General features: G+C 44.1%; 1 protein-coding gene across 1 annotated transcript in view; it reads left to right on the forward strand.

The window, feature by feature from the left end:
- Window positions 1-19219, forward strand: part of cntfr (ciliary neurotrophic factor receptor) — a 523825-nt gene that overhangs the window by 189900 nt on the left and 314706 nt on the right. The gene's annotated exons all lie outside the window — the stretch shown is intronic.

Genomic DNA, 19219 nt, shown 5'->3' on the forward strand with positions numbered 1-19219 from the left:
CTTCCTTCCTTCCTTCCTTCCTTCCTTCCTTCCTTCCTTCCTTCCTTCCTTCCTTCCTTCCTTCCTTCCTTCCTTCCTTCCCTTCCTCCCTCTCTCCCTCTCTCCCTCATGCCTCTGAGCACTCTCAGGTTGTGGTGGTGGTGTGTGTTAGGAGCTGAGAGCAGAGCTAACTAGAGGTAACACGGTGAGAGACAGTGACAGACAGACCGTTCTGAGTCGTCTCTCACCTGTCTCTCTGTGTACACCTCTTCTCCCGCTCCTCTCCTCCTCCACACCCCTCACCCATTCTTCACCTCCTCCCCACCCAAAAGCAGTTCACTAAATAGGGAGGCAGCCTTTAATGTTTCCAGGACCAGATATAACCCACTTTAACATAGAACAGCAACACAACGCGCTGGAGATCTATAATAACGATATCTATATCTATACTAACTTAGATGCTGGAGGACATTGGAAATCTATATAATCTATGTCCTGTTGTTAATGAATGACAGGCAGCCCAGTCTAGTGTCAACCTGGACTCAGGGGTAGACGTAACATAGTACATGTGAATACGTCACATTTCAGTTAGCATATGTTATGTTTCGTATGGTATGGATTACAATTCATATGACATGTTATGAATTGCAATTTTTTACATTTTTACGAATTTGCCAAAACGTATGATATGTTACGGATTCCAATTTGTTAGCTTGGTGGCTAACACTAACGTTAGCTAGGTGGCTAATGTTAGCTAGGCTAGAGGTTAAGGTTAGGGTTAAGGTTAGGGGAAGGGTTAGCTAACATGCTAAGTATTTGCTAAGTATTTAAAAAGTAGTAAGTATTTGCAAAATTGCTAATGAGCTGAAATGCTAAAGTTGTCCGTGATGAGATTCAAATGCATAACCTATGGTTATATCATCACTATAAACACTGGATCAACATCTGTCAGTATGGTTATACCAGACAGACAGACAGACATCACAGACAGACAGACAGATATCACAGACAGACAGACATCACAGACAGACAGATAGACAGACATCACAGACAGACAGACAGACAGACAGACATTCTAGTGTGAATCCCAGAGATGTTTATCATAGTAGTGGAGACTCAGGGCGAAACATAACCCAGCTAGAGTGATGAAACGTCCTCAGTAGGATGAAACGTCCTCAGTAGGCTCTCTGTCTCTCTGTCTCCCTGCTTTCAACGTTACAGCCAAATATCTCACTATCTGCTCTTGTTATGGCCAAATGTTTGTTCTTTAGGGTGAAAGGAGTTTTTCCACCAGCTGTATTTTTTCACATACTGTCCTGAGCATTAATCTCCAAGAATTCAAACGGGCATAATGCTCACCACTTTCTGTTGGCTAAACATGGACATCACAGACAGACAGACAGCCAAACGGGCATAATGCTCAACTTGGACATCACAGACAGACAGACAGACAGACAGACAGACAGACAGACAGACAGACAGACAGACAGACAGACAGACAGACAGACAGACAGACAGACAGACAGACAGACAGACAGACAGACAGACAGACAGACAAACGGGCATAATGCTCACCACTTTGTGTTGGCTAAACATGGCCATGAATGTGTCTCTACTGTAGTCTCTTGCTAACCACATGAGGTGTTGTCATGGCAATTATAACACAGTGTTAAAATGACCCTTAGCCAAGCAGCCAAATTATGAAAACAAGTAGTTTTAACTTTAAGATTGTATGAATTATACAAATACTACATTTAAATAGCCTTGGGGCCCTGCAGGGTGCCTAAGAAGTTGTAAGCAGATATAATCATCACCATCAGACTATTCAGATGTTTTGAGAAGAACCCAACGGCCATGCCCAGACTGTTACTACTCCTTTACTAACTCCTCTACAGCCTGCACTGTTACAGCAAAAACATGTAGATAGATGCAAGCAAATAAGTCTGGCTGCACAACCGATTGGCAAACGCACTGCAAATTGAGAAATCATGTGACTAAATTGAATAAAAAGAAGAAGAAACTACACTATGAAACATGGATAAATGACATAAAGAATGATAGTAAAAAGCTTTGGAGCACCTTCAATTTCATTTTGGGAAAAAAGGCAAACTCAGCGCCATCATTCATTTAATCAGATGGCTCATTCATCACAAAACCAACTGATATTGCCAAGTACTTTAATGATTTTTTCATTGGCAAGATTAGTAAATTTAGGCATGACATGCCAGCAGCAAATGCTGACATTACACATCCAAGTATATCTGACCAAATTATGAAAGGCAAGAATTGTAATTTTGAATTCCGTAAAGTGAGTGTGGAAGAGGTGAAAACATTATTGTTGTCTATCAACAATGACAAGCCACTGGGGTCTGACAACTTGGATGGAAAATTACTGAGGATAATAGTGAATGATATTGCCACTCCTATTTGCCATATTTTCAATCTAAGCCTACTAGAAAGTGTGTGCCCTCAGGCCTGGAGGGAAGCAAAAGTTATTCCCCTACCTAAGAATAGTAAAGCCCCCTTTACTGGCTCAAATAGCCGACCAATCAGCCTGTTACCAACCCTTAGTAAACTATTGGAAAAAATTGTGTTTGACCAGATACAATGCTATTTTACAGTAAACAAATTGACAACAAACTTTCAGCACGCTTATAGGGAAGGACATTCAACAAGCACAGCACTTACACAAATGACTGATGATTGACTGAGAGAAATTGATGATAAAATGATTGTGGGGGCTGTCTTGTTAGACTTCAGTGCGGCTTTTGACATTATCGATCATAGTCTGCTGCTGGAAAAATGTATGTGTTATGGCTTTACACCCCTTTCTATATTGTGGATAAAGAGTTACCTGTCTAACAGAACACAGAGGGTGTTCTTTAATGGAAGCCTCTCCAACATAATCCAGGTAGAATCAGGAATTCCCCAGGGCAGCTGTCTAGGCCCATTACTTTTTTCAATCTTTACTAATGACATGCCACTGGCTTTGAGTAAAGCCAGTGTGTCTATGTATGCGGATGACTCAAATCTATACATGTCAGCTACTACAGAGACTGAAATGACTGCAACACTTAACAAAGAGCTGCAGTTAGTTTCAGAATGGCTGGCAAGGAATAAGTTAGTCCTAAATATTTCAAAAACGAAAAGCATTGTACTTGGGACAAATCATTCACTAAACCCTAAACCTCAACTTAATCTTGTCAGAAAATATATAGAAATTGAGCAAGTTGAGGAGACTAAACTGCTTGGAGTAACCCTGGATTGTAAACTGTCATGGTCAAAACATGTTGATACAACAGTAGCTAAGATGGGGAGAAGTCTGTCCATAATAAAGCGCTGCTCTACCTTCTTAACAACACTATCAACAAGGCAGGTCCTACAGGCCCTAGTTTTGTCACACCTGGACTACTGTTCAGTAGTGTGGTCAGGTGCCACAAAGAGGGACTTTGGAAAATTACAATTGGCTCAGAACAGGGCAGCACGGCTGGTCTTGGATGTACACAGAGAGCAAACATTAATAATATGCATGTCAATCTCTGCTGGCTCAAAGTGGAGGAGAGATTGACTTCATCACTCCTTGTATTTGTGAGAGGTATTGACATGTTGAATACACCGAGCTGTCTGTTTGAACTACTGGCACACAGCTCAGACACCCATGCATACCCCACAAGACATGCCACCAGAGGTCTCTTCACAGTCCCCAAGTCCAGAACAGACTATGGGAGGTGCACAGTACTACATAGAGCCATGACTACATATAACTCTATTCCACATCAAGTAACTGATGCCAGCAGTAAAATTAGATTTAAAAAACAGATAAAAATACACCTCATGGAACAGCGGGGACTGTGAAGCAACACAAACATAGGCACAGACACAAGCACACACACATGATAAAATACATACTATACATTTACATTTTAGTCATTTAGCAGACACTCTTATCCAGAGCGACTTACCGTTTTTTTTTTTGTGAGTGCATACATTTTTCATACTGGCCCCCCGTGGGAATCGAACCCACTACCCTGGCGTTGCAAACGCCATGCTCTACCAACTGAGCTACACGGGGCCCAGGCAGTGCACTCTGTCACATTTTAGGGGGACATCATTCTCTATACACACACGTGCACATTGATTTTGTATTGTAGATATGTGGTAGTGGTGGAGTAGGGGCCTGAGGGCACACAGTGTGTTGCGAAATCTGTGAATGTATTGTCATGTTTTTCCATTACTTGGCAGCAGTTAATATGGATCCATAATAATTACAAATACAATACTGTAGAAACACAATAATGCACTGCAATACAATACTGTAGAAACACAATAATGCACTGCAATACTATACTGTAGAAACACAATAGAGAAACATACTAAACCAAATACACTTTGTTGTTGTCAAGTTCTCTTCAGTGCTGAAAAGGGTGTGGTCTGGTTGGTTCAGTGCTAAAGAGGGTGTGGTCTGGTTGGTTCAGTGCTAAAGAGGGTGTGGTCTGGTTGGTTCAGTGCTGAAAAGGGTGTGGCCTGGTTGGTTCAGTGCTAAAGAGGGTGTGGTCTGGTTGGTTCAGTGCTAAAGAGGGTGTGGTCTGGTTGGTTCAGTGCTGAAAAGGGTGTGGCCTGGTTGGTTCAGTGCTAAAGAGGGTGTGGTCTGGTTGGTTCAGTGCTAAAGAGGGTGTGGTCTGGTTGGTTCAGTGCTGAAAAGGGTGTGGCCTGTCTGGTTGATTCAGTTCTGATGAGGGTTTGGCCTGTCTGGTTGAGTCAGTTCTGATGAGGGTTTGGCCTGGTTGGTTCAGTACCGAAGAGGTTGTGGCCTGGGTGACTCTGATGTGTCCCAAATGAACAGTAATCAGAGCAGTTGACTCTGTCCTCTCTGATTTCCTGCTGCTCCTGGGATTAAACTCCACATGTGGCCCTGGGAAGAACGCTGTAAAGCTACGACGCTGTAATCTGAGATTACAGAGTTGACAGATACTCCTCTGATGTGGTCTGGTTTGCGTCTGTCATTATGAAAAGCAAAGCCTTAGATCCTCTAATCTGATTTGATGACTGATGGAATATTGGGTTTGAGAGAGAATGTTGTCCCCCTAAAATGTGACAGAGAGCACTGCCTGGGTGAAACTCTGTTGTTGGATGTGCCATGATAAACATTATGTGTTGTTGGATGTGCCATGATAAACATTCTGTGTTGTTGGATGTGCCATGATAAACATTATGTGTTGTTGGATGTGCCATGATAAACATTATGTGTTGTTGGATGTGCCATGATAAACATTATGTGTTGTTGGATGTGCCATGATAAACATTATGTGTTGTTGGATGTGCCATGATAAACATTCTGTGTTGCTGGATGTGCCATGATAAACATTCTGTGTTGTTTGGGTGCTGTAGAGAAGGGTGATAAACATTATGTGTTGTTTGGGTGCTGTACTCTTATTGTCCTGTGTGTGTGTCCATGCGTGCGTGTGTGTGTGTGTGTGTGTGTGTGTGCGTGTGTGTGCGTGTGTGTGTGTGTGTGTGTGTGTGTGTGTGTGTGTGTGTGTGTGTGTGTGTGTGTGTGTGTGTGGTTATTGGTGTGTTTGAGGCAGGGTTCCCCTGCTAGGCCCCATTAAAGGATCCAGATGAATGAAATATTACTACTGTCAGCAGCCTCTCTTCAGACAGACACACAGACACAGAGATCTCTCCTCTTGTAGCACTTCAAATATATATATAACCTTCCTCTGCAGCCCAAATGGCCCAGAGTGCACTATATAGGGAAAAGGGTGCCATTTTGGACGTAGACTCTCTCCCTGAACCTTTTGGTCTTCTAAAGGAGTCTTTATCCCTAGCAGCGTGCTGAAAGACAACACCGTCAACGCCACATGAATCATTCAAATATTAAGTTCAAGTTTTTATTTGTTCTACAGTGAGGGAAAAAAGTATTTGATCCCCTGCTGATTTTGTACGTTTGCCCACTGACAAAGACATGATCAGTCTATAATTTTATTGGTAGGTTTATTTGAACAAAAAAATGCAGAAAAACGCATGTCAAAAATGTTGTAAATGTATTTGCATTTTAATGAGGGAAATAAGTGCACAGGTAAAACATCTAGGATCAACAATGGCTCAGCAGCGAAGTGGTAGGCCACACAGAACGGGACCGCCGAGTGCTGAAGCGTGTAATGTGTAAAAATTGTCTGTCCTCGGTTGCAACACTCACTACCGTGTTCCAAACTGCCTCTGGAAGCAACGTCAGCACAAGAACTGTTCGTCGGGAGCTTCATGAAATGGGTTTCCATGGCCGAGCAGCCGCACACAAGCCGAAGATCACCATGCGCAATGCCAAGCGTCGGCTGGAGTGGTGTAAAGCTCGCCGTCATTGGAATCTGGAGCAGTGGAAACGCATTCTCTGGAGTGATGAATCACAATTCACCATCTGGCAGTCCGACGGACGAATCTGGGTTTGGCGGATGCCAGAAGAACGCTACCTGCCCCAATGCATAGTGCCAACTGTAAAGTTTGGTGGAGGAGGAATAATGGTCTGGGGCTGTTTTTCATGGTTCGGGCTAGGCCCCTTAGTTCCAGTGAAGGGAAATCTTAACGCTACATCATACACTGACATGCTAGATGATTCTGTGCTTCCAGCTTTGTGGCAACAGTTTGGGGAAGGCCCTTTCCTGTTTCAGAATGATAATGCCCCCATGCACAAAGCGAGGTCCATACAGAAATGGTTTGTTGAGATCGACGTGGAAGAACTTGACTGGCCTGCACAGAGCCCTGACCTCAACCCCATCGAACACCTTTGGAATTAATTGGATTCCGACTGCGAGCCAGGCCTAATCGCCCATCATCAGTGCCCGACCTCACCAATGCTCTTGTAGTTGAATGGAAGCAAGTCCCTGCAGCAATGTTCCTAAATCTAGTGGAATGCCTTCCCAGAAGAGTGGAGGCTGTTATAGCAGCAAAGGGGGGACCAACTCCATATTAATGCCCATGATTTTGGAATGAGATGTTCGTCGAGCAGGTGTCCACATACTTTTGGTCATGTAGTGTATATTCCTCAATGTTGATGGATGAGTCCTTATTGGATGAATCTTTGAACCAATCAGTATTGTCAAAACAGTCCTGCAGCATTGAGTCTGCCTCCTCTGTCCAGCGCCTCACTATTCTCTGTGTTGGTGGCTCCCTCTTGAGTTGCTGCTTGTAGGCGAGGAACAGAGAGACCTGATCTGATTGGCCCAAGTGGGGGCAGGGGATGGCTTTGTACGTGTCATAGCATGTTAGGTCCAGCATGTTGTTTCCTCTCGTGGGGAGGATACATGTTGGTGATAGTTTGGATGAATTTGTTTTAAACATGCTTATTTAAAATAACCCACGACAATAAAGACAACTTCCGGGTTCTTGCTGACTAATGTTGTTGTTTTACTGAGTGACTCCTTGATATGTACATAGATGTGATCATAAACTTGTCAATATAGGTCCTTGTCCTGGGTCTATATTGAACACAGTTTATATCAGACTAAACACATTCCTAAATGCACCCCTCTCCTTATATAGTGCACCAACTGTTGTCACCTTCTCACCAAGCTGCTTGGCGATGGTCTTGTAGCCCATTCCAGCCTTGTATAGGTCTACAATCTTGTCCCTGACATCCTTGGAGAGCTCTTTGGTCTTGGCCATGGTGGAGAGTTTGGAATCTGATTGATTGATTGCTTCTGTGGACAGGTGTCTTTTATACAGGTAACAAGCTGAGATTAGGAGCACTCCCTTTAAGAGTGTGCTCCTAATCTCAGCTCGTTACCTGTATAAAAGACACCTGGGAGCCAGAAATCTTTCTGATTGAGAGGGGGTCAAATACTTATTTCCCTCATTAAAATGCAAATCAATTTATACATATTTGACATGGGTTTTTCTGGATTTTTGTTGCTGTTATTCTGTCTCTCACTGTTCAAATAAACCTACCATTAAAATTATAGACTGATCATGTCTTTGTCAGTGGGCAAACGTACAAAATCAGCAGGGGATCGAATACTTTTTTCCCCTCACTGTACATAAAGTGTTATCAATGTGTCTACCTCAACAACAAACATTATTTATTTATCAGAATTTGACAATTTCTCGAATGTCATGATGAGGTCTTTAGTAGGTGATGTCATGATCTCATCCCAAATGGCACCATGTTCTCTTTAAAGCCGATTCGACTCTGATCAAAAGTAGTGCACTATGTAAGGGTTAGGGTGATAGTATCCCCACTATAATCAAAGTGTTATCGATGGTTTCTCAACAACAAACTAACCAGATATTTTATCTTCTTGAACAAATAATATCCCAATGACAACATCATTGATCCTCCTGCTCTGCTGGTCAGAGAGAGATCAACAGAGGATGAGCAAAGTCAGCTGGAGGAGAGAGACGGACGCATCCATTAATCCCGGGCTCTGATTGGTTCCAATGGGCCGGAGTTCCCGACCATGCCTGATAGCATCTCCCAGTAAATGGACTCTGTTACAATCACAGAAAAGGAGGCCTGCTGACTGACTGGCTGACTGACTGTTACAGTCACATAAATGGAGGCCTACTGGCTGACTGACTGGCTGACTGACTGTTACAGTCACAGAAATGGAGGCCTACTGACTGACTGACTGACAGTTACAGTCACATAAATGGAGGCATATTGGCTGACTGACTGTTACAGTCACAGAAATGGAGGCCTACTGACTGACTGACAGTACAGTCACAGAAATGGAGGCCTACTGGCTGACTGACTGTTACAGTCACATAAATGGAGGCCTACTGCTTGACTAACTGTTACAATCACATAAATGGACGCCTACTGGCTGACTGACTGGCTGACTGACTGTTACAGTCACAGAAATGGAGGCCTACTGGCTGACTAACTGTTACAGTCACAGAAATGGAGGCCTATTGACTGACTGACTGTTACAGTCACATAAATGGAGGCCTACTGACTGACTGTTACAGTCACAGATATGGAGGCCTACTGGCTGACTGACTGGCTGACTGACTGTTACCGTCACAGAAATGGAGGCCTACTGGCTGACTGACTGGCTGACTGACTGTTACAGTCACATAAATGGAGGCCTACTGACTGACTGACAGTTACAGTCACAGAAATGGAGGCCTACTGGCTGACTGACTGTTTCTGTCACAGAAATGGAGGCCTACTGATTGACTAACTGTTACAGTCACATAAATTGAGGCCTACTGACTGACTGACTGGCTGACTGATTGTTACAGTCACAGAAATGGAGGCCTACTGGCTGACTGACTGTTACAGTCACAGAAATGGAGGCCTACTGGCTGACTGACTGTTACAGTCACAGAAATGGAGGCCTACTGGTTGACTAACTGTTACAGTCACAGAAATGGAGGCCTACTGGCTGACTGACTGGCTGACGGACTGTTACCGTCACAGAAATGGAGGCCTACTGGCTGACTAACTGTTACAGTCACAGAAATGGAGGCCTATTGACTGACTGATTGTTACAGTCACAGAAATGGAGGCCTACTGACTGAATGACTGTTACAGTCACAGAAATGGAGGCTTACTGGATGACTGACAGTTACAGTCACAGAAATGGAGGCCTACTGGCTGGCTGACTGGCTGACTGGCTGACTGACTGTTACAGTCACAGATATGGAGGCCTACTGATTGACTAACTGTTACAGTCACATAAATTGAGGCCTACTGACTGACTGACTGGCTGACTGATTGTTACAGTCACAGAAATGGAGGCCTACTGGCTGACTGACTGTTACAGTCACAGAAATGTAGGCCTACTGGCTGACTGACTGTTACAGTCACAGAAATGGAGGCCTACTGACTGACTGACAGTTACAGTCACAGAAATGGAGTACTACTGACTGACTGACAGTTACAGTCACAGAAATGGAGGCCTACTGACTGACTGACAGTTACAGTCACAGAAATGGAGGCCTACTGACTGACTGACAGTTACAGTCACAGAAATGGAGTCCTACTGGCTGACTGACTGTTACAGTCACGGAAATGGAGGCCTACTGGCTGACTGACTGTTACAGTCACAGAAATGGAGGCCTACTGGTTGACTAACTGTTACAGTCACAGAAATGGAGGCCTACTGGCTGACTGACTGGCTGACAGACTGTTACCGTCACAGAAATGGAGGCCTACTGGCTGACTAACTGTTACAGTCACAGAAATGGAGGCCTATTGACTGACTGACTGTTACAGTCACATAAATGGAGGCCTACTGACTGAATGACTGATACAGTCACAGAAATGGAGGCTTACTGGATGACTGACAGTTACAGTCACAGAAATGGAGGCCTACTGGCTGACTGACTGGCTGACTAACTGTTACAGTCACAAAAATGGAGGCCTACTGGTTGACTAACTTTTACAGTCACAGAAATGGAGGATGACTGACTGGCTGACTGACAGTTACAGTCACAGAAATTGAGTCCTACTGGCTGACTGACTGTTATAGTCACAGAAATGGAGGCCTACTGACTGACTGACAGTTACAGTCACAGAAATGGAGGCCTACTGGCTGACTGACTGTTCCAGTCACAGAAAGGGAGGCCTACTGGCTGACTAACTGGCTGACTGACTGTTACAGTCACAGAAATGGAGGCCTACTGACTGACTGACAGTTACAGTCACAGAAATGGACTACTACTGACTGACTGACAGTTACAGTCACAGAAATGGAGGCCTACTGACTGACTGACAGTTAAAGTCACATAAATGGAGGCCTACTGGCTGACTGACAGTTACAGTCAAATAAATGGAGGCCTACAGGCTGACTGACAGTTACAGTCACATAAATGGAGGTCTACTGGCTGACTGAATGACTGACTGACTGTTACAGTCACAGAAATGGAGGCCTACTGGCTGACTGACTGGCTGACTGACTGTTACAGTCACAGAAATGGAGGCCTACTGGTTGACTAACTTTTACAGTCACAGAAATGGAGGATGACTGACTGGCTGACTGACAGTTACAGTCACAGAAATTGAGTCCTACTGGCTGACTGACTGTTACAGTCACATAAATGGAGGCCTACTGACTGACTGACAGTTACAGTCACAGAAATGGAGGCCTGCTGACTGACTGACAGTTACAGTCACATAAATGGAGTACTACTGACTGACTGACAGGTACAGTCACAGAAATGGAGGCCTACTGGCTGACTGACTGTTACAGTCACAGAAATGGAGGCCAATTGACTGACTGACTGTTACAGTCACATAAATGGAGCCCTACTGACTGAATGACTGTTAGTCACAGAAATTGAGGCTTACTGGCTGACTGACAGTTACAGTCACAGAAATGGAGGCCTACTGGCTGACTGACTGGCTGACTGACTGTTACAGTCACAGAAATGGAGGCCTACTGGTTGACTAACTTTTACAGTCACATAAATGGAGGATGACTGACTGGCTGACTGACAGTTACAGTCACAGAAATTGAGTCCTACTGGTTGACTGACTGTTACAGTCACAGAAATGGAGGCCTACTGGCTGACTGACTGTTACAGTCACAGAAATGGAGGCCTACTGACTGACTGACAGTTACAGTCACAAAAATGGAGGCCTACTGGCTGACTGACTGTTACAGTCACAGAAATGGAAGCCTACTGGCTGACTGCCTGGCTGACTGACTGTTACAGTCACAGAAATTGAGGCCTAATGACTGACTGACAGTTACAGTCACATAAATGGAGGCCTACTGGCTGACTGACTGTCACAGTCACAGATATGGATGCCTACTGGCTGACTGACTGGCTGACGAACTGTTACAGTCACAGAAATGGAGGCCTACTGACTGACTGACAGTTACAGTCACAGAAATGGAGGCCTACTGGCTGACTGACTGGCTGACTGTTACAGTCACAGAAATGGAGGCCTACTGACTGACTGACAGTTACAGTCACAGAAATGGAGGCCTACTGGCTGACTGACTGGCTGACTGACTGTTACAGTCACAGAAATGGAGGCCTACTGACTGACTGACAGTTACAGTCACATAAATGGAGGCCTACTGACTGACTGACAGTTACAGTCACATAAATGGAGGCCTACTGGCTGACTGACTGTTACAGTCACAGAAATGGAGGCCTACGGGCTGATAGACTAGCTGACTGACTGTTACAGTCACAGAAATGGAGGCCTACTGACTGACTGACAGTTACAGTCACAGAAATGTAGGCCTACTGGCTGACTGACTGTTACAGTCACAGAAATGGAGGCCTACTGACTGACTGACAGTTACAGTCACAGAAATGGAGTACTACTGACTGACTGACAGTTACAGTCACATAAATGGAGGCCTACTGACTGACTGACAGTTACAGTCACAGAAATGGAGGCCTACTGACTGACTGACAGTTACAGTCACATAAATGGAGTACTACTGACTGACTGACAGGTACAGTCACAGAAATGGAGTTCTACTGGCTGACTGACTGTTCGAGTCACAGAAAGGGAGGCCTACTGACTGACTGGCTGACTGACTGTTACAGTCACAGAAATGGAGTCCTACTGGCTGACTGACTGTTAGAGTCACAGAAATGGAGGCCTACTGGCTGACTGACTGTTACAGTCACAGAAATGGAGGCCTACTGGTTGACTAACTGTTACAGTCACAGAAATGGAGGCCTACTGGCTGACTGACTGGCTGAAGGACTGTTACCGTCACAGAAATGGAGGCCTACTGGCTGACTAACTGTTACAGTCACAGAAATGGAGGCCTATTGACTGACTGACTGTTACAGTCACATAAATGGAGGCCTACTGACTGAATGACTGATACAGTCACAGAAATGGAGGCTTACTGGATGACTGACAGTTACAGTCACAGAAATGGAGGCCTACTGGCTGACTGACTGGCTGACTGACTGTTACAGTCATAGAAATGGAGGCCTACTGGTTGACTAACTTTTACAGTCACAGAAATGGAGGATGACTGACTGGCTGACTGACAGTTACAGTCACAGAAATGGAGTCCTACTGGTTGACTGACTGTTACAGTCACAGAAATGGAGGCCTACTGACTGACTGACAGTTACAGTCACAAAAATGGAGGCCTACTGGCTGACTGAATGTTACAGTCACAGAAATGGAAGCCTACTGGCTGACTGCCTGGCTGACTGACTGTTACAGTCACAGAAATTGAGTCCTAATGACTGACTGACAGTTACAGTCACATAAATGGAGGCCTACTGGCTGACTGACTGTCACAGTCACAGATATGGATGCCTACTGGCTGACTGACTGGATGACGGACTGTTACAGTCACAGAAATGGAGGCCTACTGACTGACTGATAGTTACAGTCACAGAAATGGAGGCCTACTGGCTGACTGACTGGCTGACTGTTACAGTCACAGAAATGGAGGCCTACTGTTTGACTGACTGACTGTTACAGTCACAAAAATGGAGGCCTACTGACTGACTGACAGTTACAGTCACAGAAATGGAGGCCTACTGGCTGACTGACTGGCTGACTGACTGTTACAGTCACAGAAATGGAGGCCTACTGACTGACTGACAGTTACAGTCACATAAATGGAGGCCTACTGACTGACTGACAGTTACAGTCACATAAATGGAGGCCTACTGGCTGACTGACTGTTACAGTCACAGAAATGGAGGCCTACTGGCTGTCAGACTGGCTGACTGACTGTTACAGTCACAGAAATGGAGGCCTACTGACTGACTGACAGTTACAGTCACAGAAATGGAGGCCTACTGACTGACTGACTGTTACAGTCACATAAATGGAGGCCTACTGACTGACTGACTGTTACAGTCACATAAATGGAGGCCTACTGACTGACTGGCTGTTACATTCACAGAAAGGGAGGCCTATTGACTGACTGACAGTTACAGTCACAGAAATGGAGGCCTACTGGCTGACTGACTGTTACAGTCACATAAATGGAGGCCGAATGACTGACTGACTGTTACAGTCACATAAATGGAGGCCTATTGACTGACTGACTGTTACAGTCAGATAAATGGGGCCTACTGACTGACTGACTGTTACAGTTACAGAAAGGGAGTGTACTGACTGACTGACAGTTACAGTCACAGAAATGGAGGCCTACTGGCTGACTGACTGGCTGACTGACTGTTACAGTCACAGAAATGGAGGCCTACTGGCTGACTAACTGTTACAGTCACAGAAATGGAGGCCTATTGACTGACTGACTGTTACAGTCACAGATATGGAGGCCTACTGGCTGACTGACAGTTACAGTCACAGTAATGGAGGCCTACTGGCTGACTGACTGGCTGACTGACTGTTACAGTCACAGAAATGGATGCCTACTGGTTGACTGACTGTTACAGTCACATAAATGGAGGCCTACTGCCTGACTGACTGTTACAGTCACAGAAATTGAGGCCTACTGACTGACTGACAGTTACAGTCACAGAAATGGAGGCCTACTGGCTGACTGACTGTTACAGTCACAGAAATGGAGGCCTACTGACTGACTGACAGTTAAAGTCACATAAATGGAGGCCTACTGGCTGACTGACAGTTACAGTCAAAGAAATGGAGGCCTACAGGCTGACTGACAGTTACAGTCACATAAATGGAGGTCTACTGGCTGACTGACTGACTGACTGACTGTTACAGTCACAGAAATGGAGGCCTATTGACTGACTGACTGTTACGGTCACATAAATGGAGGCCTACTGACTGACTGATTGTTACAGTCACATAAATTGAGGCCTATTGACTGACTGACTGGCTGACTGACTTTTACAGTCACAGAAATGGAGGCCTACTGGATGACTCTCTCTGTCTGAATGAGTCCCAAATGGCACCCTATTCCCAATATAGTGCACTACTATTGACCAGAACTTCAACCAGCTACTGGACAGTGAAACATTGCTAGGCAGATAGAGTCAGAATGGATGTGAATTGAGCCTTGCATCTACCAATAAGACATAAAGTAGTTATATGACAGTCATGCACTAAAGGATCATTTTATTTGACCGGCTGTCTTAAGGACAAAGTGTGAGGTGTTCTGTACCCAGGTCTGTACCTGGGACTGCAGGTCCCTCCTCAGGGCTGATGGGTTGCTGGCACAGACCTGGGAACAGACCACCTCACACTCAGTCATGTGTTAGTGTTATAGCTGGTCTTCTGTCAGTCATGTGTTAGTGTTATAGCTGGTCTTCTGTCAGTCATGTGTTAGTGTTATAGCTGGTCTTCTGTCAGTCATGTGTTAGTGTTATAGCTGGTCTTCTGTCAGTCATGTGTTAGTGTTATAGCTGGTCTTCTGTCAGTCATGTGTTAGTTAGTGTTATAGCTGGTCTTCTGTCAGTCATGTGTTAGTGTTATAGCTGGTCTTCTGTCAGTCATGTGTTAGTGTTATAGCTGGTCTTCTGTCAGTCATGTGTTAGTTAGTGTTATAGCTGGTCTTCTGTCAGTCATGTGTTAGTGTTATAGCTGGTCTTCTGTCAGTCATGTGTTAGTTAGTGTTATAGCTGGTCTTCTGTCAGTCATGTGTTAGTGTTATAGCTGGTCTTCTGTCAGTCATGTGATAGTGTTATAGCTGGTCTTCTGTCAGTCATGTGTTAGTGTTATAGCTGGTCTTCTGTCAGTCATGTGTTAGTTAGTGTTATAGCTGGTCTTCTGTCAGTCATGTGTTAGTGTTATAGCTGGTCTTCTGTCAGTCATGTGTTAGTGTTATAGCTGGTCTTCTGTCAGTCATGTGTTAGTGTTATAGCTGGTCTTCTGTCAGTCATGTGTTAGTGTTATAGCTGGTCTTCTGTCAGTCATGTGTTAGTGTTATAGCTGGTCTTCTGTCAGTCATGTGTTAGTGTTATAGCTGGTCTTCTGTCAGTCATGTGTTAGTGTTATAGCTGGTCTTCTGTCAGTCATGTGTTAGTGTTATAGCTGGTCTTCTGTCAGTCATGTGTTAGTGTTATAGCTGGTCTTCTGTCAGTCATGTGTTAGTGTTATAGCTGGTCTTCTGTCAGTCATGTGTTAGTTAGTGTTATAGCTGGTCTTCTGTCAGTCATGTGTTAGTGTTATAGCTGGTCTTCTGTCAGTCATGTGTTAGTGTTATAGCTGGTCTTCTGTCAGTCATGTGTTAGTGTTATAGCTGGTCTTCTGTCAGTCATGTGTTAGTGTTATAGCTGGTCTTCTGTCAGTCATGTGTTAGTGTTATAGCTGGTCTTCTGTCAGTCATGTGTTAGTGTTATAGCTGGTCTTCTGTCAGTCATGTGTTAGTGTTATAGCTGGTCTTCTGTCAGTCATGTGTTAGTGTTATAGCTGGTCTTCTGTCAGTCATGTGTTAGTGTTATAGCTGGTCTTCTGTCAGTCATGTGTTAGTGTTATAGCTGGTCTTCTGTCAGTCATGTGTTAGTGTTATAGCTGGTCTTCTGTCAGTCATGTGTTAGTGTTATAGCTGGTCTTCTGTCAGTCATGTGTTAGTGTTATAGCTGGTCTTCTGTCAGTCATGTGTTAGTGTTATAGCTGGTCTTCTGTCAGTCATGTGTTAGTGTTATAGCTGGTCTTCTGTCAGTCATGTGTTAGTGTTATAGCTGGTCTTCTGTCAGTCATGTGTTAGTGTTATAGCTGGTCTTCTGTCAGTCATGTGTTAGTGTTATAGCTGGTCTTCTGTCAGTCATGTGTTAGTGTTATAGCTGGTCTTCTGTCAGTCATGTGTTAGTTAGTGTTATAGCTGGTCTTCTGTCAGTCATGTGTTGGTGTTATAGCTGGTCTTCTGTCAGTCATGTGTTAGTTAGTGTTATAGCTGGTCTTCTGTCAGTCATGTGTTGGTGTTATAGCTGGTCTTCTGTCAGTCATGTGTTAGTGTTATAGCTGGTCTTCTGTCAGTCATGTGTTAGTGTTATAGCTGGTCTTCTGTCAGTCATGTGTTAGTGTTATAGCTGGTCTTCTGTCAGTCATGTGTTAGTGTTATAGCTGGTCTTCTGTCAGTCATGTGTTAGTGTTATAGCTGGTCTTCTGTCAGTCATGTGTTAGTGTTATAGCTGGTCTTCTGTCAGTCATGTGTTAGTTAGTGTTATAGCTGGTCTTCTGTCAGTCATGTGTTAGTGTTATAGCTGGTCTTCTGTCAGTCATGTGTTAGTGTTATAGCTGGTCTTCTGTCAGTCATGTGTTAGTTAGTGTTATAGCTGGTCTTCTGTCAGTCATGTGTTAGTTAGTGTTATAGCTGGTCTTCTGTCAGTCATGTGTTAGTGTTATAGCTGGTCTTCTGTCAGTCATGTGATAGTGTTATAGCTGGTCTTCTGTCAGTCATGTGTTAGTGTTATAGCTGGTCTTCTGTCAGTCATGTGTTAGTGTTATAGCTGGTCTTCTGTCAGTCATGTGGTTAGTGTTATAGCTGGTCTTCTGTCAGTCATGTGATAGTGTTATAGCTGGTCTTCTGTCAGTCATGTGTTAGTGTTATAGCTGGTCTTCTGTCAGTCATGTGTTAGTGTTATAGCTGGTCTTCTGTCAGTCATGTGTTAGTGTTATAGCTGGTCTTCTGTCAGTCATGTGATAGTGTTATAGCTGGTCTTCTGTCAGTCATGTGTTAGTGTTATAGCTGGTCTTCTGTCAGTCATGTGTTAGTGTTATAGCTGGTCTTCTGTCAGTCATGTGTTAGTGTTATAGCTGGTCTTCTGTCAGTCATGTGTTAGTGTTATAGCTGGTCTTCTGTCAGTCATGTGTTAGTGTTATAGCTGGTCTTCTGTCAGTCATGTGTTAGTGTTATAGCTGGTCTTCTGTCAGTCATGTGTTAGTGTTATAGCTGGTCTTCTGTCAGTCATGTGTTAGTGTTATAGCTGGTCTTCTGTCAGTCATGTGATAGTGTTATAGCTGGTCTTCTGTCAGTCATGTGTTAGTGTTATAGCTGGTCTTCTGTCAGTCATGTGTTAGTGTTATAGCTGGTCTTCTGTCAGTCATGTGTTAGTGTTATAGCTGGTCTTCTGTCAGTCATGTGTTGGTGTTATAGCTGGTCTTCTGTCAGTCATGTGTTAGTGTTATAGCTGGTCTTCTGTCAGTCATGTGTTAGTGTTATAGCTGGTCTTCTGTCAGTCATGTGTTAGTGTTATAGCTGGTCTTCTGTCAGTCATGTGTTAGTGTTATAGCTGGTCTTCTGTCAGTCATGTGTTAGTGTTATAGCTGGTCTTCTGTCAGTCATGTGTTGGTGTTATAGCTGGTCTTCTGTCAGTCATGTGTTAGTGTTATAGCTGGTCTTCTGTCAGTCATGTGTTGGTGTTATAGCTGGTCTTCTGTCAGTCATGTGTTAGTGTTATAGCTGGTCTTCTGTCAGTCATGTGTTAGTGTTATAGCTGGTCTTCTGTCAGTCATGTGTTAGTGTTATAGCTGGTCTTCTGTCAGTCATGTGTTAGTTAGTGTTATAGCTGGTCTTCTGTCAGTCATGTGTTAGTGTTATAGCTGGTCTTCTGTCAGTCATGTGTTAGTGTTATAGCTGGTCTTCTGTCAGTCATGTGTTAGTGTTATAGCTGGTCTTCTGTCAGTCATGTGTTAGTGTTATAGCTGGTCTTCTGTCAGTCATGTGTTAGTGTTATAGCTGGTCTTCTGTCAGTCATGTGTTAGTGTTATAGCTGGTCTTCTGTCAGTCATGTGTTAGTGTTATAGCTGGTCTTCTGTCAGTCATGTGTTAGTGTTATAGCTGGTCTTCTGTCAGTCATGTGTTAGTGTTATAGCTGGTCTTCTGTCAGTCATGTGTAGTTAGTGTTATAGCTGGTCTTCTGTCAGTCATGTGTTAGTGTTATAGCTGGTCTTCTGTCAGTCATGTGTTAGTGTTATAGCTGGTCTTCTGTCAGTCATGTGTTAGTGTTATAGCTGGTCTTCTGTCAGTCATGTGTTAGTGTTATAGCTGGTCTTCTGTCAGTCATGTGTTAGTGTTATAGCTGGTCTTCTGTCAGTCATGTGTTAGTGTTATAGCTGGTCTTCTGTCAGTCATGTGTTAGTGTTATAGCTGGTCTTCTGTCAGTCATGTGTTAGTGTTATAGCTGGTCTTCTGTCAGTCATGTGTTAGTGTTATAGCTGGTCTTCTGTCAGTCATGTGTTGTTAGTGTTATAGCTGGTCTTCTGTCAGTCATGTGTTAGTGTTATAGCTGGTCTTCTGTCAGTCATGTGTTAGTGTTATAGCTGGTCTTCTGTCAGTCATGTGTTAGTGTTATAGCTGGTCTTCTGTCAGTCATGTGTTAGTGTTATAGCTGGTCTTCTGTCAGTCATGTGTTAGTGTTATAGCTGGTCTTC

The sequence above is a fragment of the Coregonus clupeaformis genome, chromosome 9 (assembly GCF_020615455.1).
Source record: "Coregonus clupeaformis isolate EN_2021a chromosome 9, ASM2061545v1, whole genome shotgun sequence".
Lineage (NCBI taxonomy): Eukaryota > Metazoa > Chordata > Actinopteri > Salmoniformes > Salmonidae > Coregonus > Coregonus clupeaformis.